The sequence below is a fragment of the Temnothorax curvispinosus genome, unplaced genomic scaffold, assembly GCF_003070985.1.
Source record: "Temnothorax curvispinosus isolate PA1 unplaced genomic scaffold, ASM307098v1 QBEX01015410.1, whole genome shotgun sequence".
In the NCBI taxonomy this organism is placed as follows: domain Eukaryota; kingdom Metazoa; phylum Arthropoda; class Insecta; order Hymenoptera; family Formicidae; genus Temnothorax; species Temnothorax curvispinosus.
This window is the reverse complement of record NW_020225190.1, coordinates 150,056-176,221: the sequence shown is the minus strand read 5'-3', so window position 1 is coordinate 176,221 and position 26,166 is coordinate 150,056. Positions and strand designations below refer to the sequence as shown.

Below are 26,166 nucleotides of genomic sequence, written 5' to 3'. Positions count from 1 at the left end.
CAAGCCGCGTCGGGTGAAAGGGTTTGGCAAATAAAAATCCTGTCTCAGCGTGAAATTGGCCACTTTCGCCCCTCTCTCTACAGGCATGGAAAGTCGAACTTTCTGTGAAGGTGTTGTGAAAATATATTTATATTATAAATATAAAATTAAAATAAACTGAAGTGTCAAGAAACTCACAAATTATATGATATGATGCTGATTTTGTTGGCATGCTGGATGTAATGGTCATATGCCTAGCTTAATGAATAGAAAGCAAACAAAAATATAGGTGCTATAAAAATAGCTAAATAAAACAAGCTTTAGTGCTAAATATGCATCAAGTCAACCTCAAAAATGAGCAAGATAACTAAAACACAGCATGCAGCTCATATTCAAAATTAATTCCATACCTCATACGCCATCAATATGCATGTCATGGACGAACAGATCACTTTGAGATGACTATACCGATGAAAGGCAACGTTTAAGGCTTTTGCTGGCTCGATTGCCAAGTCCACGTTGACAGCACACACAGCGTCGCACTTGGTAAAATTGTGAACTACAAGACATAAAAAAATAACCGTTAAAAAGTTAAATTATTCTTGCAACTTACAGCGTCAATTTTCGTTTCAGTGCTGTGTTTTTATATTTAAAATAACTGTCGTAGTATTAAAATATACCGAAGACTCCTATTTTGTTATAATTTTAATATGTAAAAGCAAATATTTTTATTTCAATTTGGCTGTCAAACAGCTTGTTTCGTCGTTGATGAGACACAATTCAGTTCGACATATGTGGGTTATTTATTGATTGTCCAAACAAAAAAAGGAGTTTTCAGTATATTTTACAAGTATATTTTACTGTCGATTACAAACTCTATTTAATTGAAAATATAATTTTATTTTAATGTACGTTGCAAGCATTTTTATGATATATTTTCTCGCTTCTCATCGATCCAAGATGGCTGCAAAGTAAACAAGAGCCTTAAATGACGGCCGTTACTGGTGACAGTGTGTCAACCCAACAAACATTAAAAGAGGTATAATGTAATATATGTATAATACGGAATCATATAACACGGATTCGTATAACACGACGGAAAAATTTTAATATTTGTTTGTTTTAAAGTAGAATAAAACATATTTTATTACTGCATGTTCAATATTTATTTTACATTTTTTATAATAAACCTTTAAATCTTTTATAAATATGTGTTTCCATATGCATACATAATCTGTAGAATATTTGTGACTGGTATAACATGGATTCTCTCTCTCATATAACATGGATTCATATAACATACATAGAACGCATCCCCGGTGTTATACGCTGTACATCCAAATTTATATGTTTTGGATATGTATCCAGATTTAGTTATATTACGATTATGAATATTTGTATACTATTTATGATGTTATAATTGTTCAAATATTGTAACATTTCATTGGGAATAGCGTTGAAGCTCAGCATTTCAGAGGACTGTAACTACTATAGAAAGAATGTTTGAAATCGTAAGTAAGATCGATTTTTCTATCTATAAACCATATTGCGCTATTAAACGAACTGCATAACTAAGTTGCCGAGTCACGTAGTTAGCTAGGTCAGTAACGATACGTATTCATTTGCAACGAACACGTCGCAAACACGTCGGAATAAATTAAGTAGTATTTAATTAGGAAGAGCGAAACGATTCGCTTGCGCCGTTTCGCGTGTACGAGCTCATTACGAATTACAAGTGCTAATTACAAATGTCGTAGCTACACATACATAATCTATCGTCGAAAGATACACAAGGATGATAATGAAAATTAATGACGCAAAACATTTCGCGTGCATCACGTTAATAATTTACACTGTGATCATCGTGACATTTTAGAAGTGAATGGAAATGTTTCAATTGAACGTCGCGCTAGAAAGCAAACTTTCCTAGGTGCAAATTGCAGCACAAACAACGTACACCAGTAAGCAAAGGAGCTCTTTATAATGGAATGTACAGACCGTATATGCTAAATTAATACTGTATAAGATCTAGTTGATGCGCTCAACATTCTCCCACAACTACGGAATCTTACATAAATGTATTAGAAATCCAACGAAGATATCTTAAAAATTCAATCGAAAATGTAACACCTTAGTAATAATTTAAAACTCATTAAATTATTAACTTATTACCGCTGTCTACACTTTCATATCAATGAATATATTAGTTCCTTATAGTCTTATATAGATGACTGTAAATATTTTACGCTTGTATAGCACGTATTTTAGTATTTTAATATTTTAATATGTATGTAAAAATTTCTTCGTAACGTACAATATTATATATACGTACAATATTATCGTCTTTATTTGACGTTATTACGGTTCGATGTTAGTTATTATAAAAAGTTATTATAAATATAACAAGAGCTTGCAGAATTATAACTTTTTGATATTTTTAGGTGAATTTATCAAAGGTAAAAAAAAGTTTTCATGTATAATAACTTTGTATTGCAAATTATACAGAGTTACAATATAATACGTGGAAAAGTCTTTGTATAAAATGTTAAAATATTTTTACAAATTGCTTATTTGTCATATGTAACAGACAAAAATACAAACAAAAATTTTTGCAATTGTTATATAATTTAGTAAATAAATAATATAATTTATAATTAATAATAACTTTTAGTAAAAGATTTATTATATTAAGTTTTAGAATATCAGCATTATTTAAACAAAATTATTTTTTGTATTTTTGTATGTCTAAAATGCCTGAAAAAAATCTTGACGTAAAGAAAATCTAGCTTGTCACCGTCAATTAATAGGTCTCTAATATTATAGTATAAAATTCAAAAATATAAAACTCCTTTTCACACTTCTCGTTGATAATCTCGAACGGAATGTTTGTATGAAATATTTTAATAATTTTTCATTTTGTCAGCATATTCAGGACACATGCCTCACTCTTTTAGTCTGGTTGGATACGCGGAAATGGAGGCATAAATTTTGCACGTCCCTCACGTCTGTAAAGTACGCGCGCATGAGAGTGATCGCAAATATCGCGTGCGGCATAAAGAATAGTAAGCGAAAGGTGAAAATTGCCGTATAAAGCAACCAATACGAGACAGCCGGTAACATAAATTCCGCATTATCGTGACGTTTTTCCGGCAATTACGGCTATATTGTCACGTAAATTGAGTCACGTCGATTATTCGCTTATAGATTAATACCGATAATGACGCGTGCGGCCGCCGCGTCACGCGATAATATCGACTCGCCGATGAAACTTTCTCGACGCGATGCGGTGCACGGGGCTGAAAATCAGTAAATTTTTTAAGCCCTACCCTGTAAATCGTTAAAACGAGCGTGATGACGTTAACAACGTGGGCGTTGCAGTCTTCGGGTCTGCATTCAACGAAGTCTAATACTGTTAACTTTTTTTCGGGCTGGATGTAATCAATAATTGGGAGAAAAAGAAAAACACAAAACGCGCCGTTTCAGTGATATCGTGAGAAATAAGAGAAGAGAATAAAATGTGAAAAACAACAAAATAACAACAAAATAAATATCAAAAGTATTGAGATGCCATAATATAGAATAGAAATCAATAAATTCAATAAATTCATCAAAGTTGTATATTAATAGCAAACGTTCTATGTTCGCGAACATTTAATTAGTTCATTGGTGTATTTCATAATAACTATTATTACATATTTACACATTTCGCGAGTAATAATGATGAAATATTCCAAAATTTTTTGAGAGATCTCTCAAAAATCATGTTATATCAATTGTTAATTAATAATTCTGTTCTTAAGCAAAAGTGGGACACGGTTTAGAATAATCGCTTGAATTAAGTAACACATCTTAGCTCATTTCTTATGAAATACGTAATGTGGAAGTTCTAAGATCCAAGGAAGCTCTGAATGCCACTTTAATACATTCGTAATCCTTCTCGGGAACTTCGATACCTTCCGTGACACGTGCACGTATCAACCTGCTAACCTTCATTTCAAAATTAACTTCGTCACGAGTGAACTTAGTATTATTAAATATTGTATTTTAATGTGTCAAGAAGTGTGTTCTGCATTCTTTATAAATTAAATACGTCGAGACACATTATTGTCGGGCGTCATAATTACGACAATTATTTCTCAATTATTACTACACATGTTAATTAAGAAAATATAAATTTTGAAACGCATCGGAATTCTTATAAAATTCGTGAAGATATATGGTAAACTGTTATAACAAATCGACGGTACTCTAAGCGCGAAGAAGTTATTTCAACTTTCCACTATAGCGGTATAAAACGTGGATGATAAAAGTTTGAAGAGATAGGAACCTTAAACAAAATGTTCTTAATCTGTTACACAAGCAGACCTTCTGCGCACGTGGACGTATTGACTTCTTAACAGGCCGGTTTCGTAATCTCAGTTCATTGAATTTCTTCGGTTTCTTCCTCTCGCGTAGTTGACGGAAGAATGACTTTGATAGCTTACAAGAATAAGCTCGACATTCTACGCGCTCGCTAGAAAGTTATGATTCGCTATTAAAGAACGAGATTTGCCGGGAGTCCTAAAGGGGACGTCCTTCCAGAAATGCTGTCGTTCGCTCGAAAGCAGTTAAGGTACTTGAGAAAAGTTTTCTTCGTCGACACGGCGCTTCATAAAACGCTGCAACGCTCCGTAAGCAAGATACAATACGCCGCAAATGAAGTTACGAGAGTTTTGACAATCGGTTAACGCTGGATGAATACCGTCGCTAGATGGATTTATGAGATTACGGTAATGCGGAGAATTTACTGGGATATTGCGTATGTACCGAAGCGTCAGAGAGATGCGCCAAAACTATAGACTGAAACTTAAAAGCAGGGAAAAGTAAGGCAACAGGATTTCCGAATTGTAATGAACGTCATACCATACGCTCATCTCTGTTTTATATTTTATTATTATTACAAAGAATGTTGAGCATTTATGCAAGAATGCGCAGATTCCATTTTAAAATATCAGAAAGAATTCTATAATAATACCAAGATTGGACCGGGTCTTTAATTGGAACAGTCTGATGCAATGATGATCTAATTCACGCTTTAATCTTAAAATATATAAGTCTGTATTAGTTTTGTCAAGTACCTGGCATAGATTAAGTTGCCCTCTTGTTTACTTATCACTACTATCTCAGATTGTGACGTCAGAAATGAGAAAATATACAATAACAATTCTTGCTAAATACATTAATAAGATGGAAATATGTTTCAATAAAGCTACACTTACAATCGATAGAACCGACTTGTAAAATATACCGAAAACTATCTTTTTGTTTCGAGGAGGAATTCAATCATATTTATTTCTATATATATTATTTGACAGTTATTGTCATTGGCTGTGAACATAGTTTATTTCGTTTTTGGTTATGCATAATTCATTTCCAGATATATGGTTGTTTATTAATTAACAAAAAAAAAAAAGAATTTTTGGTATTTTACAAGTCGGTTCTATCGAGTGTGTTGTTTTATTAAAACATATTTCCATTTTAATATATTTAGCAAGAATTTTTATTGTATATTTTCTCGCTTCTGACGTCACAAACTGAGATAGTAGTGATAAGTGAACAGGAGCCTTAAAGCTATGTACATCGAGTTCTTCATTTAAATAATTACTTTTATAATACTAAACACTTTTATGCAAAAATATGCAGATTTTATGTAAAAATATCAGAAAAAAACTATACATAATAATACCGATACAACTGGATTTTTAATTCTTTAGAACGGTCGGACGCGACGATGATCTAATTTATTTTTAATCCTAAGATTAAATAACAAACGTTTCATATATCAAGCTCTCTTCAATTAAATGATAGTTTTATAACACTGAACACGTATTCAACGTTTCTGTAGCAAATTTGATGTGTGTAAATCTACTCTTATCCACTTTAACCATCTATCAAATAAAAAAGTAATACGATATATATTTCATTCACAAAACAACTAGCTCACTCAAGTGAGGTCAAGGTACGTCGATCAAAACATCAATTTCATAATGTAAGTACCCGGAAGTAATTCCTGACTCGATGGATGATGACGGATCCCAAAGTTTGTTGCCGGTTTGTTTCCTGGAGACGATGGCAACGTTCACCTCTTCTGAGGGTGACAAACCTACGCATTCATGCTCTAATTTCTCGATTAGGGCAACCAACTTCTCACGTTAGTCCCGCATGATCAACGTACGCAGTAGAGACAATCCGAAAATAAATATAGATATTATTATCATTATAAATCCTAGATATTCGCATGTCAGTAACTATCAACGATAAAACCTGCAACGTTTTTTCGCTTTTAAAATTAGTATTAGAATAAGTGTTTATACGTTTTCTTCGCTGGATTATTCTAAATCGGCGTTCACGTGAGAATTGCGCGGCGCGTTAACGGTCTCTTCTTTCTTTCCTTACCCGAAATCTTCGGGATATAATATTTAGGTTGCTGAAGATGAAATTGCTGTCGCCAGACACGTGTGGATCGATGACTCGACACGTGGATTCGCTTTGTCAATATTTTAAGATGTCATTTGGATATCTGAATCGTTTCCATTTGAACTAAATTCCCGTTCATAAAGCATGAATAAGATCCGCCGAAATTATTTCTCATGGGACAATACGGCCATTACCCGGTGTGCTTTACACGACCGAACATAGAATATATGAAGTACATAAATAAAATTAAAGTGTATTATACAATCAAATTAAAATAAAATGCCATTTACGGTCTAAGGTTAGATCTTTAGTAGCCCAATATTAATTTTATACATATATGTTACAACTTATTAAACTGCGCGCCGATTTTTTTGTCGGACTTGAAACACAGTTATTGGAACATTAAAATCTCTCTCCGTATAAAATAAATCGATTCGATTTAATCATATAACTAACTGTAAAGAATTTACTGCAAAAAATAGTATAAATAAAAAATAATAAAAAGTGTATTTTTCCGATTTTATGTAACCCACGTATCGTTGAAAACTATCAAACTCGTCATTAAACCATAAAAATGTATGCAATTCCGGGGACACCAGTAATATGCAATATGGAAAAAAAATGACGCTTTTAAGATTATAACATTGATATGTTTCTCATTGATATACGTACACGCGTAAAACCGAAATATCATATGTTTCTGGAATCCCACGCGTCATTTTAACAAAATGCAAGCTAAACGAAAAAGCGCGTGAAACGCCAAAGGTTCATTTGCCGCAATATGACGTATGATCTTTAGTCTGATTTTTCCGTAAAAATAATGAAAATGCGTGTGACATTAAATACATGAAATATCAAAGATCTCTCTGCACGCTGGTCTGATAAGTATTTTTGAAACAAGATTTATCGTAGAATAAAAATCACACACGCGCTCGTTCCACACGGGTGAAATTCAGGATTGTCCGCGTGAACTGGTGAACGTTCCGGGCACAATCGTTCTGCTCAAAAACTTTTGCTCGCTTTATGCAAATTCTCACCATTGCACCGTGATGTTGACCGAATTAACGCGCTGCCGACGTTACTTATGTCTGCGCACATTGTGGACTTAACACTGCGGACTTGTCCTACGTAGCATTAATAATTAACCTAATGACGAACCTCGTCCCGCCGAAACCGGACGCGACGTTTGCACGGCAAACAGAGTCGAGGAATTCCGCCGGTCGATCGCGTTGTTTCCGACAAATTACGGCGTTTGATCGCAACTCCGTAACATTATTCCCAAAACTGTACAGCCATTCCGACTGTTTCAAGAGTGCGCTTCCTTTACTAAACTCTTGCAACATTAGCGTTAAAATTAAAGCAAGTGTTTAACTCAAAACAAAAATAAACGCCTATGATTCCTAATATAACAAAATTTACGTAGATTTTTGGATTCGAATAAATCATTATTCTATTTCCCAATTTTTAACTGAGTTTTCAAACATTATAGATATATAATACTCTGTTAGCTTCAAATAAAAACTTTTAATTAAAATTCTATTAAAATTAAAATTGATTCAAGGCTATAATGATTTTATTATTTACTTGATTTATTATAAAACTTGACTCGTAGGAAATTATTAATATCTTGACATCGAGATAAATTGGTTTAATAAATTTATTGTTATAATTTGATTCATTTACTATCAAACACCTCTCGTATTATCGTTAAAAGATTATTTTAATGTAAATACAAATTTAATTCGATTTTATTGGCTAGTCGATAACGTTTGTTGTCAATTATAATATTTCCTACATTTAATTTAAACGTATTATGCGCACACTTTCCTGATATTGACAACCGAGAAGGCCGGACGTCATATGCAGTATATGTACGTTACAACGTAACAAGAATGATCTGTAAACGAATTGTATAAAGTGCAGCCCATGCTGCCGTTAACATCATAAAAAATCACGCCTATTCCCGGGAGTGCAGGATTGCGAATTTCATTATGAGCGAGATAGAGTTTAGTCCGACGAATTAATGCCGCGTTATCGATTAATCACGATTGCAAATAGATTTTCGGAAAATCATTACGCGCGCGAACGATTTGCGCGCGCCGCCCGCCGCCCGGCGTCGCGTCGGTGCTCGCGCGAGGAATATTCTCCTCACGTACGTGTTCGAATGAATCCAGGCCGGATATCGGTAATCTTACGAGGGGATCTGCCCGGCGCGGCGATTTGTTCCAGTCGCGAATGCTGCCGTGTCACGACTATCGCGGTGTCATCGCGAAGACGGTAACGAATCGTTTGTCATACGCCTGTCGGCGTGTATATGTAATACCTGTGGGCATAATTCATAACGCCGTTAGAAACGTCGCGAAACGCGTTCTGCCCGGGCGCTGATCGCGAGGGACTGATGAATACAGGAATTATATCTCGATTATCCTGGAAATCAATCGTGAATTTTCGCGGTCGATGGTCGATTAAACGACCGCGTACGGGAATTACGCATGAGGAAAATCAAGTTTTCATCAACATTACGGCAGAATATTATTTGCCCAGACAAGCAAATCCACCGGGAGCAAATTTTGCGAAGTATCTGTTGCGAACCTCGTCAACAGAAAAGCAATAGAATAGATAGGAATATAGATCTGTCGTATCATTTCCGCGCTCGCGGAAAATCTGCTCGATTTCTGTCTCTCGTACTATATGCCTGCGGGCTTTGATGGCAAAACGCGGGTTTAACGCGAACACAGTCAATGCCAATCTATAGCGCATTGATCAAATCAAATGCTGTCAAAATATTGTTCTGTTAACATTTTATTTACAGGATATGTACGGTTCAGATAATTCAAATAATTCTCTCTCTACGACCTACTGAGCTTCACACAAATTTTACACAAATAAAAAATTTATATAATTAAATCGTAATTATAAAAAAATAATCTGGCAAAATATAAACTGTGTGAAGACACGTGGTAAAAATTTTGTGTAAATTTTTAGAGATAAGAATGTAACGGTAGCACACAGCAAATAATTTCAATTTATTGCATAAATATATCATAAGTTTATATAGATAAATACCGTTCAGAAACAAAAGATGTGTAATTTAATTTGTCGCGGCTTCTTTTCTCGTGCTTTTTTTGCTGTTGAAATTAAAATGGGACACCTTGTATAAACAAACAATAATTAAAAATAGATTATGGCAAATCGCCTAATGATTCGAAGTATCAAACTTTAATCGTTAAGGGGATCCTAAAGTGAAGGCTGAACTTCCTCGACGTCGGTAATGTCAACATTTCTAATTCTGTTTTCTTGTCATATATCTATATCTGTCCTTGTCTAACGAGAGGCATCTGTCTTTGTTCGATTACTGCGCCATCTCTTGCCACACGCAATATTGCTTATCCTGTCAACCTGAATGTGCTTTTGCACATATAAAAGTTATATAAAGTAATCTTTTTTTCTAGGTTTTCAATCTTAGATCTAATTGCACGATATTGTTCTTAAATGTTGTCCCTAGGTCATGCCGGTCTAATTTTGTGGATATTTATCGTGGAATTTTTGTACAAAGCAAATATTATCGTCACGTATACCAAAAATTAACAAAAATATTAATTTTTTTTCGTTTTCGATATAAATTTGACCACCATGACCTAGATTTTGATGCGTACTTTAATTCTAGACAAGAATTTTGCATTTCTATAAAGTCAATTAAAAGATTAGTGCTAAGAAAAAAAGCCGGTATTACAGACGGCTTTAGGATCCCCTTAAAAGCACGCGCGATCTTCTGCGCGATCGATTGCTTTTCCAATACCGAGTACGTTTTGCGCGGATGTTAATTTTAGCTAACAGATAAGTTTATGGATAAATACCGAATCATAAACAAAAGACGTGTTACGTGTTGAGGTCGCTGAATTACCACCGTGGAAATCTCGTCTGAACATTTCGACCAGTGGCATTCTGATTCTGAATGCAGACATAGTCGAGATCGGCGTGTTATTTCAAAATGCCAACTGAATCGCAATAGATTAAACAAATACGCGCAGGTGTATTCGGGACAGGGGAGAAAGCGTCAAAACGAGACAGTGGTGCGTCGCTAACAATAATCGAACATGAAAGCGATGTATATTTATTTAGCCTCGTCAATTTACAGCGGCGGATCGAACGTGCAATCTGGATTTAACGCGATATTCGCCTCCGATATTCTCGCCTCGATTTATTCGCCATTTCGACCGGATCGCCAGGACGCGCATTAAATAATAATTGCCGCCCGATACTCGAGACCCACCCGATCTTCTCGAATCAGGGTAAAGTAATCCGCGCTCGCAATCGCTGTTTATTGTCGGCATGTTGCGGCAATTAATTACGCTCAGAGGAACATTCAATTACCCTCGTCGTTTAATATACTCCAATCCGACACGCCCGCTTGTCTTCAACAGGTTTCACTGCATCACTCCGGCTCGCCGATGAGCGGAATCTCCGACGAGCGGTGTCGGTTTTCCATCCCTTTACCCCGCGCTTTCGCAAAATTAAATAACATCTCGCCCGGCCCGCCGCAGTGCAGAGCGAACAGAAATTGATGACACAAAGCGCGAATATTACCTCTGACGAGCGACAAATATGCCCGCAAAAGTTTGCACGCGACCCAACCCTTTCCCGCGCACCGCATTCCGCGCGCGAAAGTATAAATAACCAAATACACGCGAAAAACAAAAATAATGGAGGAACCCCTTGGAAACGACGGGAATGTTTGATTTCCCGCCAGCAACCGCGGTTAACTCGCCAGCACGCGGTTTTATCGCGTGCTTTTAACGATTAAAGTTTTTGGTACTTCGAATCATTAGGCAATTTACCATATGATCTATTTTTAATTATTGTTTGCTATAATCATATATTAGTATGTACTTGCAATTACGCAAGATTGTATACATATTGTTTATAATCTACGATCATATCCACTTATCTATGATTACGTAATTATTTACTTATGTAATTAAGATCGTGCAATCACACACGATTACAAGTCATTTATACTCTACGATCATATATACCCATTTATCTATTATTACTGATAAATAATGCAGAGCGATTGATCGTTACCTATATTTATGGCGCAGCCTCATGAAACTTTTACCACAAATTTTTACCCTCGACCGCCGTCGACCAAGAGTTGCCGCAACCCTTGCGGAGGGATCTCGCGTTTCATCGAGATCAAAATTTGCGATACCGATTTCCGAGATATCCACCATAAATTTTGTTATCAACTCTCGCCGAGAAAATTCTCAGTATTAAGATAGTCCCTTAATTTCTCACGTCTTTTGGGATTAAATCGGGGACGCCGGACGTCTGAACTTTCGCGGCGAGGGAAACATCCGATCTGAGATAGTGAACGTCGTCTATCCTCTCCTCGGCGCTCGTAGCAATGGCGGCAAAACCCAGGCATAATGCATTCCACGCATGTTTTTATGGTGCAATCTTGGCTCTCGTTGACGACGAGATATTTCCAGGATCTCTCGAGGTCACGTCCACACACACATGCACGTATGCACGTACGGGGCGCGAGGAGTAGGAAAGGACCGACGCGACGCGCGGAAAGGATCGACGTCTCTCCGCATTCCGGATTGGAGTTGCGTGTACAAGAAATTCCCGGGGTTCGTGCCCTCCGGGATATATCCTCGCAATCGATCCTTCATTTTCTACGACTTACGTTTTTAACCCCCGACTCTAATGCGGCACAGTCCGCGACGAATACATACATCTTGCCTCGTCGAGCGGAGATGTTTTCCTTCGGCGCAAAACGCGCTCGGCACTGGAAAAGCAATCGATCACTCGCGCGAGAAGACGTACTCGAGATCGCGGGAAAGGAAGTCGACAAGTTGATAGCATTTAAGTGGTTTACCTGGATGATTATTCGAAGAGATAGTTCAAAGTTTTTCACGAGAATAAATATTAATGGAAACTACAGTTAGGAAAATAAAATTAAACGTTTTATGTTGACGTGCTGTATAAAACGAAACGTATGCTTTTCTCTATTAATGTAGTTTTCTACTTTTTTACCCGCTTTTTTATTTTCTTCTTTATATGAAGATATTTACTCAATATTTGTAATTCCCTGATATTTATGTTTAATTTACATAAAAATAATAATTATTTTCTTGAATATTAATTTATCCTCATAAAATATTGATTTTAATACATATTTTTCAAACAAGTTTTTTACAATTATTATTATTTAAATTATGACATATTGAAATATCAAAATGTGTAATGATAAGTCCATATATAAACATTTCTCTCATAGAGAAAATTTGTAATTTAGTTCTGCGATTAAACTGGAAAATTTATAAGAATCGATTTCTTAATGCTGCTCCTCGTTGTCAGATGCGAAGTTGTCTTCGAGCGATTTCCATTGCTGAAAGACTTATCCTGAAAGCTTTCGCTTAAAATAGCACGCCCGGTACAACGGCGCAGATAATCCTTTGCCAGGCGAGCGAATGAATACAATCGGCATTTGATTTTCTTGCCTTCGGACAAGAAACAGAAATGGATTAAAAGGAAACGCGATAAGGGAAAATAACGCTTTAGAAAAACTGCTCTCATTTGCAACAGTACTATTTATATATATAGTCTCTAATTATTTCTATAAATGATCTTTAGCATTTATAATCTGAAATCTAAACTGATTTGCTTCGGATTATGTTGATTATATACATCGGATGCCTCGTAATCGTGTTTTTTAATGCATCGCCATGTCAAAGTCTCGAAAGTCAATTAAATTGAAGCAAAAGTTTATCTCGCATTGACACAAAGTCGCTTGTCCTACTACAAATTGAAATCTTTTTCAATATAAAATATCTCAAAACTCATCATCTTAATTAAAATTCGCAGTTAACACCATCAAACTACATATCAAAGTAGCAATAGCTTCAGTATTTTGTAAAGGTATGAAAAGAGAGAGCCTTTTACGCAAATTAAATTTCTAAAATTGCCTATAAGTAAGTTATAAATAACAAAAGTTTGTTGTTTGCCTATCAGTACATTTTATTAAAAATTAAGTTTTAAGAGTCGACAAGAGATTTTCTTGAATTTAAGATCAAAAGCTTTAAGATACATATTAAATTGATAAACAAATCTTTATTAAATTATTTTAATTAACACACGTTGATTATATTAATTTCAAATATATATATTTTTCGGGGATTATGAAGGAACAACGTAATCTCTCGAATATTTCAATTGCCCTTAGGCGAAGGACGAACTATAAGCCCTTCGTATGCAGTTTCTTAGAGAGAAATGCTAATTGGTTGTAAAACAGCCTCCGATCTCCGATGTTCTCGACTACCTCTAAATAACATGTCAAGTATTCTTTGATCCTCAGCTTTACTGTCTTACGCAGCGAATAAAGCATTTTATTATGCGGCAAATTTTGCTGAAGCAAACTCGTATTTCTTACTTTTGTGACATAATATATATAAATTAAAATAATAAATAACCGTTGTTTGTTATTAAATAATGTGAGAAAAAGAGAAATCAATAAAATCTGTAAAATTTTTATAAAATAACTATCATGTATTACAATTATTGTCCTATAAGATATTAATTATAGTCCTTGAAAAATTTCTCAGGTAAATAAAGTAACAAAATAATCTGAAATATTTCTCTCTCTTTCTCTCTCTCTCTCTCTCTCTCTCTCTTGTCGACCGTGGTCGATACTCGATACGTGTACAACACGTCGGGGACGCGCTCTCATCATCCTCGATTAGTCGAATGTCACAAGGTAAGTCGTAACGTCAATTCATTGGGAAGTCAATACGCGACGGAGCCCAATCCCAAGCTGCATAATCCTCGAGAAAAGTCTCGATATTCGCGACTAATGGACGTGGGAACGTCTCCAGACGAAACTTTAGCGACGAGCCGCCCACGTAACTCCGAACGCGTCAGCTCGATAACCGACGGGGGTTGAGTCCACAAATATCACTCGGCAGAATACACAGAGTCGATGAGAATGAAAACCCCGGTCTTAACGGGAATAGTTAAATTCATCGTCGCATAGCCCGTATTACGCGCTAACGCAGTCATTATAACGTGTCAGAGGAAATAGCTGAAGAAATAGAGAATAGGATGATTATGCATACAATGAATAGAGATTACTATCGTGAACAACGACATGTAAGCAAAAAGTTTGTTAAAAAAAACCAAGGGAAGAAATACGATTAAAGATTTTCATCTTGTTGTACGGAATATTGGGTCACTACGATTCCATTTAAAAGTTGTAATTACTTCCTCTCTTCTTAAATTTCAATAAGATCAAATAAAAACTTTAAATATATATTTTTCAAAGCATTTTTATTTAAATAGCGTTTCTTTTTCTTCAGCCAACACGTTCCTTAATATTTTTATTTTAAATATCAATTTAATAATCTAATATTTTAAATATTAATTTTAGGTAAAAAATAAATAGAAGAGAAATAATAATAGTATTGTTTTAAACAAGTGAGAATGTTATATATCGTTCAATATTTAAGGTAGGCGTCTCGCTACGTGCTAGTCATGTGACTGTTTGTAGCTTTTCACGTTCAGAAATATATTTCAGGCAATTTTTGCTAAGGGAAAAATAATTTTATGAATTATGGTGTAAAATTTCATACGTGACAAAGTATGTTACTTTTTCCAAATTATGTGATTTTTCTCATTTGACTCCGTTTTGATCAGCTGATCATGCAAGTCGTCGAGAAAGGTTACAAGTGAGAAAAATACTTTTCGATTGAATTTTGACAATTACTGAGAAAGGGTTTTAAAACGCATGACAGGGGTGTCAATCACTATCTAATTCGGCTAAGAAAGACGAGCCCCATAACCTGCAACTACAGTGATTAGCCAGCGGCGTTGCCAAGTCTTCCCAACCTCACCTCGACCAAAAAATGTCTGCTCGATTACCGCATTTTTACTAAAATAAACTAAAAAATTAGCAGCGAAATCTCCGGTAAACTATATATTTTATGGTTGCATCGGATTCTTCGAAATCTAATGTATAAAAAGCAATGTTTTTTCTCACTTCATCTAATCGAAAAATGCGAAAATATGTGATTGAAACCGTGATGAAACCTTCTTTTTCTGGCCGTCTGTATGAAGTAATGCAAAATTTGTGATTTTCGAGATCGATTTTCTAGAGTAAATAGTCGGTAAAGAGCCACAGAAAAAATCGACTGCAAAGCTGATCATATAATTTGATATAAAATCCGAAATCGAAAACTTTATCTAATACATGCCCTGACGAGACGACTACCTTAAGTAGACAAAAAAATTTAGTAGCAGCAAAAGAATAATGCGCACATTAATATATTTAAACTACAACCTACGTGTTTTTAATTAAAAGTTGCGCGAAAATTCAATCTTTCCTTAAAAGAGAGAAATTAGAACGGAAGTTAACGTGAAGGCACGTATTTATCGAGTATCAAGCATGAAACTATTGTGCACAACATTACGTAATTAAGAGCGTCAGAGTACGCGGAGGCGTATATCCCATTAAAATTGAATACTTATTAGCTCTAATAACATGACGTGGGCGAAGAGTAATTCGGAAGACCGATAAATTTCCCTCCTTGGCCGAGGCGAGTCTCACCGGCGAGATAATTAATCCGAGAAGCCGGAACTTACTGATATCGCGTAATAAACGAGAAAAATTCGGAAAGGTGAGAGTTGATGTAGCCGCACTGCGTCAATTTCTGGTACGCGTTTGCGGCGCGTGGGAGCTTTCCAACTTTTGTATAGATTGTATAGAATGAAGTTTAATAACAACTGGAAATTTTACATTCGAAATACGTGCGCAAATTTACGATATACACGTGAATGGATATAAAATTGGATCGTATGCCATTGCCTCGTAAAAGCTCAATTACGAATGGAATAATCATGTCACGTCTAATTCCTATCATATTTGTGTAGGGCAATATTATGCGGGACAATACGCGAATGCAAGGTACAACGTCCGCGGTCCGCTTCTATTTTCAGAATAATAGATTATTCGACATGGCGATAATTAATAACGCGAAATTCGCGCCTGTGATTCATTATGATTCGACGTTTTATCTCGCGCCAAACTGTTACGTGCTAATTATTTCCAGATGCTAACTTACATTAATCGAATTACGAGCAGAATGCTGCAACCATTTCTTTTTCTAGTTTTATAACGGTTAAATTAATCAATTCTTGCGACAGGATTTTCTATAACTATTGTATTAGAAAGTAGTACTACTTACGACGTGTCAACGTGACAAAAGGATTACCGATCGCCGGTGGGATTGCATTTGCGTTATTAATTAACGCGGCGCGGCTTTTAAACCAGATTGCTTATGTATCCGAAACACATGTAACATGCAACCGGTAACTAAGGGTCCACCGTGCTGCATTTCCGTAGTTTACAAATGCCATTTGCCAGTGTCAGAGCCGGAACTCGAGTCAACTAATTCCGCGTGGTTTTCGCACAAACAAGCGCGTGTTGCGTTTTGTCGACTGAAATGTTACGCGGTGACCGAGCAAAGACACAAGCAAGTATACCCGGGGCGGGGCTCCCGACTCCGTAACACTGAAAATCCATTTCATAGCGCGAGAATGGGCAAACTCGCGACTCCTCTTTTATTCGCGCGCTCTTTTCACACTCTTTTTTTTCTATTATAGTTGTAAACCTCTACGTTGCCTAAACCGTAATAGCTTTTCCTTCCAAGAATATACTTCATATCACATATCACGCCTGATGCCAAAAAGCTCATGTTGCTCTTACCTTCAACTGTCAAGTCGGCGTTATTTTTTATTTAAGCACACAGAGAAAATTTTCTCTTAGAATTTACCCTGAAAATCATGGCAGTAGTGGGACATGTATTGCGAAGAATTTTATGCGAGCTATTCTGATTGATATCTATATAACATAATAAAAAATATTAATATCTATTAAATTACAATAAATTATAAAATATGTTTGAATAATTTTACTAAAATATACAGTAAAATTTCAATAATTTTTCAAAAATTACCAATCTGCTTGGTAATTTTTATCACTAAAATATATTGTAAAATGTCTTTTGTATATTTTACCGATAATATTTAATTGATTGCCAAATTGTCCCAAGTTTGTAGTAAATTTAACGGTAAAATATAACGAAAAATTCTCTCCGTGTGTTATTTTTCTCTGCATGCCGTTATCCTCTCTGCATAAATAGAGGGATGTTTCTACCAATAGCATTTTTTATCTCACAACATGCAACGATCGTACGAGTGTTACTGTATCTTCTACAATTTACTGATTCGTAATTTTAATCATCTAAATATCCGTTGACATTTAAAGCTTCAACTCTGATATAAATGCACGTAACATTTGACATTTAATCGCGAGCGGTTTGTAATTCCGCGAATGCGTTACGTTTGGAAAATTCTACGAAAAAGAGAATCAGTTTGCGGGAATCATGGCAAATCGCTTTTCCCGTTATCTGTGGCATATAACTCGCAATCCTTTTTTGCGACTCTCTTCGCACCTGAGATAATGCGTCCCCAGCAGCACTGGCGCTTTAAATGTGCCAATATGATAAAGCTCGCACGATGAACGATCATATAACGTCTTTCAAAGAATCCCGTTGGATTTACGCGATAACCCATATCCTTTCGACGTCAAGTAAGGAACGTGACGAATTGTCCTGTCTGCCTGATATTTGTTACGTAGGAGAATCCGATGTTATTTCATCCTTTTTCGGTAAGCTGGAATCATATGACGGGCGAAATGGAGTTATTTGTGATCGAATTGCAGACTTCAAATCTTCCAATATTACAATGGACTGTAATGCTTGTTATGGGACAGACGCGTTTATGAATAACTATATTTACGCTTCTTTTTCTAATCATTAAACAAATACAGTAATATTCAAGAATATGAGCACGAAAGTATCGGTTGTTAATGATTAATCTTCAATTTCTTTTACAGTTCTCTTTCGTTACTCATTTTAAATACGTAATGCAAATACGTATAAGTCTTTTGATTTTGGTAAAAGATAAACAGATGACAAAATAATATTATTCTCTTAAAATTAATTTTATTAATTAATTAATTAATATATTAATTCGACTTCAAATTACTCAAGATACTCAATCTTTCAGTCTTAGAATCGATTAGTACCAACGACATTTTATTCTAAAATCGTGAATCACACGATATATACGGATCGTTAGTCAGTCTCAATTAATTTCAACAATCCCAATTAATTTTGTGTTAAAGTACACGCGATGTCCTCCATTGTGTTATCTACAGTGCAGATCGAAGCGAAGCCATAAATCGCCAAGAGAAACGAAGCTCTAACTAGAACTATCGAATCGCGATTTATTGCACCGCCGCGGGCGATCGAAATCTTTATAGTCGCCGAGATTCGGCGACTATTTTCTTTAATCGACTGATTATCCGTTCTACGTTTTACAACATTTATCATCACAATTTCCTTACTAGCGACAAATAGACTGAGCTTTTTCGCATGTTCCGTTTTTTTTCCATAGTATACTTATTATTGTAATTTAATAATAAATGTATTATTCTGCAATAACGCAAAAAAAATTTCTAGCGATTTTATTTTAATTAAAAACAAAAAGTGAAATTTATAATTTAATCGCTTAACATTTCGTGTAAAAGTAGATTTATTTTATATTATTTTATATTCGTTTTACATCATTTATATAATGTGGCTCTGCGTTAACTCGGTTAAACATATTTCGTATCAAATTTTGTGCAAATTAATGATAGTCGAGCGTATTGTGTATGCTAACTTTATCGCGCGAGATATCGCATTAAATTTTTCGATCTTTTTAGAAGTATCGCTATAATCATCCTGTGTCCCTCGTTTCATCGCTTCTATTCTCTTTCCGCGTTCTTTGAAGCGGAAAGCTCGAGAGAGAGAGAGAGAGAGAGAGAGAGAGAGAGAGAGAGAGAGAGAGAGAATTTCAAGACATTCTCGGAGCTTTCGTCGATCTATTTTCAACTACATCACGGATTCATTCCTGACTCTCCTCTTTCTATCGTGCGAAATAGTGAATTACGCGACAAAGCAGATGTCGACAAGCTTGCGAATTAAGAAAATATTGAAACAAGCACCGTGAAACTACGAGAAATTATAATTACGCAATTAAAATTGGCAGCTGAATCAAATGTTTGTAATTCCATTGTTATGGCGTAAACTATTAGTCTGCTCGTTATTGCGTTTTTGTCGTGTTAGATATCACGGTGCGGTCTCGCTTCGCGTGTACTTGGCGCGGAACACTACCGTGTCTCTTGATTATACTCTACTTGTTATAGATAATCCTATCACGTTGAGCTTATATAGGCTCTACCGATCAAATGCGTGACGTAATTAGTACTTTGTTACGTAAACACATAAAGGATACGATCGCAGTAAATGCATTATTCGATACATTGCAGACGCAGGAGGGAACAGCCGTGATTCTTTTATAGATGGACTATTGTAAAAAAGTAAGTGTAAAAAGATTTTTCCAAATATTATTACTATATACTATATACTACTTAATAAAGAAGATATTTAATATAAAAAATTGGAGAATTTTAATCGTAATTAAATATTACTTCGTCATTAAATAGAAGTTAAGCTAGAAGTAAATAACTTTAACTGCTATAATTGCGTTATAAAAAATTATTGAACATCACGAAGACTTTAATTTTCTGAAATTTTTCGAAAAATGCAGTCCCGCGCTATTTGTTTACTCATCATTATAATTTTCTACATGCCATAAATTCGACTTAGAGAATTAAATTTATCAGATTTTCGTGTTTGTGCTTGTTAACAGACTATTATTTCTAATTTTACGATATCACGCAAAATGATTTAGCGTTGTTTCCCTTGTATCAAAGAAATTATACGATTCTATGTATCAGACAGAGGAAAAGTTTCTTTTATTGTCCTCGGTCACATGAAGTGGTTGCAGTTTCGATACTCGAAGCAGCCTTAAGAAGTAGGAGTCACAGATGTGAGAGTATAAAAGATTTTAACGCGGAGAAACGAAGATTCGCAAGAACAACGGGAGCACCTTTGCTATCTATAGCTAGACAGCCTTCTGTCAGCCTTTGAAGTCATCTGCCCTCCGCTGTAGCCTTTCCGACTCTTTATCATTATCTACGCTTTGTCTTACACGGCTTCTTTTGTCCTGATCCGACCCCAACTCCGTCACTGGCGAACGTTTTCTGCGGTACCATTTTTCTGCCGGCCGACTCGTGATATTATTGTATCGAGACATTAAGACACATCGAAGTAATTACGCACACGTTTCGTAGCGACGCGACCCCATGAGAAACGACACGTTTCTGTCCCTGTATAAATCATTGATTGAGTGACGGTGGCGCACGCTGTTTTTCTCGTCATATATCCGACGAAAGGGATGAGATATTAGGAAGAACGAAAAAGATCGGAAATTACCTGGCCACCACATCGACGATATTACCTTCAACTCTTCGTCTCTCTTTTCGTCTCTCTCTCTCTCTCTCTCTCTCTCTCTCTCTCTCTCTCTCTCTCTTTCTCCGCCTTCCTTTCGACTTCTTTCGCCAATTTGTTTTGAGTGCCGCATGTTTTTCGATTCTTTTCAATAACGACGTCAATCGTGCTTTCATCCCGTTTCATCCCAATCTCGTGTTTTTTCGTCATTGAATTTTTATACTATGACTATACCAAAAAACACAAAGACGATGACATCTTAAATATTGTTAGATTTCACGAGCAGTTTCCGTAGTAACTTCGCCTGCATAACCGAATCGACGTATCTTATAATGAGAACAGAAATAAATTCATCATCAGTTTTGTATTGTATTGCATGTTGACAATATCATCATAAGTTTTGCATCAAGAACTAAATTGACTAAATAAGTTCTCGAATTAGGTGCATTGTAATTGTACAATAAAACACGATAGCAGCTGCTTTCTTTCGTTTTGACTTGGATCTACGAGGCACTGATAATGTTGGTAGCAGGCAATTATTTTCTGCGTTAATTAGTTCTCTAAAGCTTTCTGAAGCAAACGCGTACGAAAGTGAAAGCAATCTAATTTCTATTATCACGACGTTTAAATTAAAATTATAGAAATATTTTATCTGTGCAAAATTATAGATAATAATAGGGCAAATGCTGTTATTAAACTTCTTTTACCATAATTTGAAGCTGCAATGCAGTTTGCTTTCTTTGTCTATTTCTTTATCTGTATCGTTTGTATTTTCTCACGGTTTAAAACTATAATGTAAACTGTTTTACAAATAATATGACGCGGATAAATAAGCCCTTTTATTTATTGAAAATTATTAATTAGTATAATAGAGATTATTTAAACATTTTTAAATTTCTAAAAGTAATCTTTTAGAAACTCTTTTATAATAATTTTTATGGTCTCTTAATTCTGTAAAAATGTATCTAAAATGTTTAAATTCTATTTTTTTTAATCATGCAATATGCTATGTATACAGGGTGTTTCCTTAGTTAGAACAAAAAATTAAAGGAAATATTTCGCCCTTGGTGGATCTGAAAATGTTTTATCGGTACTGGAAAATGGTTCTTAATACGCATACCAAATTTGAATAAAATATCTTTAAACGTTTTCCAAATTTTCGAAATTTTTATAGTTTTGTCCACAACTTTGACCCTGTATTTTGAAAACAAAACAGTTTAGGACATATGTTTATAGCTAGGACTCATATCATTTTCTTCCTAAAATAATAAGTCACAAAATTATTTTCTTCAATTTTTGTATTTACTTAGAAAACACTCTGTATATACATACATATAAAAAATACACTCTACACACGTATCAGAGTTTATAACAGTACATCATTCTTAATCTTTCTTTTATCACATCAGAGAAAGTTTCTTTGATAAATGTATAAAGTATTATGTATAAAGTTTAAAAGTGATATTCTTTTTAAATTCTGCGGAAGTTTTACATTTAAAAAATCCATTTTAAATAAAAAGTAACAGAGATAGAAAACTTAGTCTTCAAAATAAAAGTAAATTGTCTGTTTATCTTCGTGATAAAAAAATTAATGCATATGACAAATTTTCAAGCTCAATTTTCTTTTTTATATCAACTATATTAATGATCAAACACGTTTTATTTTTCATATTGCTCGAATGCATATATCCGTCACGCAAAATTAATCAGTACGTATAGGGAATGTGCAATCATATATCTTGATATGTGCTCTCGTATATAATAATTCTATATCGTCCATTCCATCCTGAATTAATAATCTTAGTCACATTTTTGTACACATAACTTCACGTTATTTCATCGTTGTAATTGTCTAATTAAAAAAAGCAAGAGAATGGCGATCTCAAAATTCACATTAAATAATGTACACGGTGCGGTGGTGATAACAATAGTAGTACTAGTTGAGTCGAGGATATACGTATCGGTCAGGTCGTATGAATTAGATAGCAAACTTTATGGTGATTAGGGAAACAATGGGAGAACTACTGCTGTGCGACAGCGTATATGTATACAATAGATTATATCAGACGAGAAACGCAGTTTCACGATGCTGTCGATGTAGAATAAAAGAGAGAAAGAGAGAGAAACTTCATCACTTCGTCAAAAAAGGAAAAATATGTAAATATAATTTGCAAGAAAGAGAAGAATCTAGATCCAGATTCTTTTATATAAACTTGTTATATAAAATTCAGTAGTCCTAACAAGTTTATATAAATAAAGCATGCATTGAATAAAAACCTAGGTACATATCGAGCAAGAAACCAACAATAATTTTCATTATCTGAATTATTTTAGATATCTGCTCGTTTTATAATTCTTTATAATGTTTAATTACTAATTGAGAACTGAAATTAATATTGAACATGTATGAATGAAAAATGGTTAATAATTTTGTTTTGAATTATTATTTCAGTTCATAATCCAAGATACCACGTGTGTTTGACAATATTATAAAAATACCGTTAATCCCGTTTGCTCAGCACTCGCGTCACGTGTGGAATATTAAGACAAATTGAAAAATATTAATCAATACCTCGCGTTCCGTTACGCGCGCGAATGAGCAGTGATATACGTGGTGAGAAATAATTTTCGTTCGCATTAATTGAATGTCCCGGCAATCTCCGAGTACTCGGCCGCATTTTTTATCACATTATTTCCCAACGGAGTGGCTCCGACCATTCTTTACATCACTCGATTGAACCAATATTTTTTCAGTCATCGGTTATTCTATTACTTCCGCTCAAACAAAATTCCAAGAAACAAAATATCCAAAAATATCATACTAGACCAGAGCGCTCATCTACAACGTAGAATTACATCGACAAGTGACAAGTCTGTGTTTTACCTTAGCAGAAGTATATACCGTATGTGCATGCGGTCAATTTTTGTATAAGAGAAATGTTCTAAATTTTAATTGCACAACTTATTACTCATTTTGATATAGTTGCCGAGAGTGCTCTATGTTAGTCGCGTCAAAACCACAAGAGATTTAACTCGCTGTAAAATAAATCACAAATAATCGTTAATTTTTCATACAACACGATCACATTTCGCGTCTCGTAGTACCTATCACTTTCGCGTTAAGGGCAATAATGCAGCAATATAGTGGCTCGAGTCTCCGGCGTAACAATCAATAACAATCTGCGAGAACGGTGACCTGCGACCTTATATACGCTCTGTGTCGCGAAGAACAAGCGTTGTAAGTATCTGCTACCCAATACAAAATATTTAATATATTGCTAAATAAATACCAAATCTATCCTGTTCTTTGCAGTTAAAATTAATTTTTATAAACGGTCCGTTTTCACATATTATAATCTAATGTTCACTGAAGAATAAAATCTACCTTTGCTATATACTATCGAAATATTTATGTAGCAAATTAATATTTTCTATTAATATTTTTTTCCAACTTTTTATTGCATGTATAATTATTATTTTAACAAATAAAGAAATGCAGGATTAAATCACCGTAAGAATGTAAAGATTTGTTTTAAGATTGATTAAAATTACATCTTTCAATCTCATTCTTCCCGAGAGCTATAGAAATTGAGAAAAAAGTAACAATATTTAAAATTTTTTATGCTCCTTAAAACAAGATAAAGATAAACTTAATTCTTCAAGTTTGGATCAAACTTACTAATTCTTAAGTATTCTTATTAATTAATCAATTACTCAAATGTTTATTTAAAAAAATATTGATCAATTTACGTACAATAGTTAAAATTTACTATTTTAGTAATCATTTTATCCAAATCATCAGTTGATTGTAAGATCTGCACGTGATAAAGAGACAAAAAGTCAGCTAAACAATAAAAATCCACATCATCTATGCTACAAAAATTAGATAATAGATAACAGACAAATCGGTATGCGCGCAAGCACAATTATAAGTTCGAGCGCATGAGTTTTACGCAAAAACATTCTTTGATTATCCAACTTTGATCATTTATAATTCGAAAACTATGTGACCTCAATATTTTCGACTCTAATTAATCACCAGAATGTGCTATTAAAGTGTTAGCACGTGGTGGTTACGATATATACCACCACTTGTATCGTTCCGGCATCCGCGTTGTTCACCGTAAGAATGTAATGTGTTTCTTTCATATGCTTGTTCTACAATCAACTAATTAAGGACACAAATTAGCCTTACTTAATTACTTTTTGACGTTTCTGTCTTCTCGAAGTTTACGGGAACAAAATTGCGTTGTGATGTCGATGGCGAGCGAGCGAAAGCGGCGGCGCGCTCGCGAAACTTGGCTAATTGGAACATTTACGAGACGCACGTGGCTGGCGGCATCATTATCCGTTATAAGGAGACTATCATAACGAGAGATATCTCTTGAGAAGTTTGAAATTTCGTCAGAGGCCTCGGCGCACATGGCGGCGCGCTCTTCTCTCTCGCACGAGCCGCGCAATGCAACGAATGTTTTCGGACGAGAGCTCGCTCGAGGACGTCGAGGACCTCCGATAGTTATAATCGACATGCTACCTATGTAGGTACTCGAACGCAGAGTTATCGCGTTCGGATATTTTAAGCGGAAGGAACCGACCGTTAGACCAGAAATTCCGCGGCGATACCGCGGGTTCATCCAACGGTACGGTCGATGATTTCGAGCAACTACACCGCGAGAGATAATTCTGCCTGTTCCTCCTTCCCCTTGCTCGAAACAGTCGGAATTCCGTCGAGAGAAAGATATATATATATATATATATGCTCGACTTATATCACGTACATAGCCCTTAGCAAGTTTACAAGTACGAGCGGAAGGTTTCGATCAATCGAAACGGAACGCGCGCATTAGCTTCGTTCTCGCTCCGAATATAACTAACTGGCTACAGCTATGTACTTGGAACGGACTCCGCCTCATCCCTCTCCTCGTTCTTCTCCTCCCCTTCCTTTCCTCTCCATCCACTTCCAAATCTGTTTATCTTACGAAGAACGAGGGATTACGCTGATCCCTGGGGAAGGTGCGCCAGGTAGCGTGTCGTACTACGCGCATTAAGGCAAGTTCACGCCCAAAGTGCCAATCGTCTTTTTCCGCGCGGCGCTTAAGAACGGGGAGAGTCTTTCTCCACTTATATAAAAGTCCGAATTTTATGCCGGAAACTTTTCTCTCAAAAACATGTAACCGATCAATATTTAAGATTTATCTCCGGAAGTGATAGGAAGAAAGAAAAACACATACGGGGAAGAGATAGCGAATATTGTGACTTAATATGCACCGAT

General features: G+C 35.2%; 1 protein-coding gene across 1 annotated transcript in view; it reads right to left on the bottom strand.

Annotated features, from left to right (window-relative positions):
- The window catches only part of LOC112465659 (octopamine receptor Oamb), a 125,299-nt gene that overhangs the window by 66,497 nt on the left and 32,636 nt on the right, over window positions 1-26,166 (bottom strand). Inside the window, exon 2 of the mRNA XM_025033309.1 lies at window positions 390-538. The gene's annotated coding sequence lies outside the window, so the exon portion shown is untranslated. The remainder of the gene's footprint in view (window positions 1-389; window positions 539-26,166) is intronic.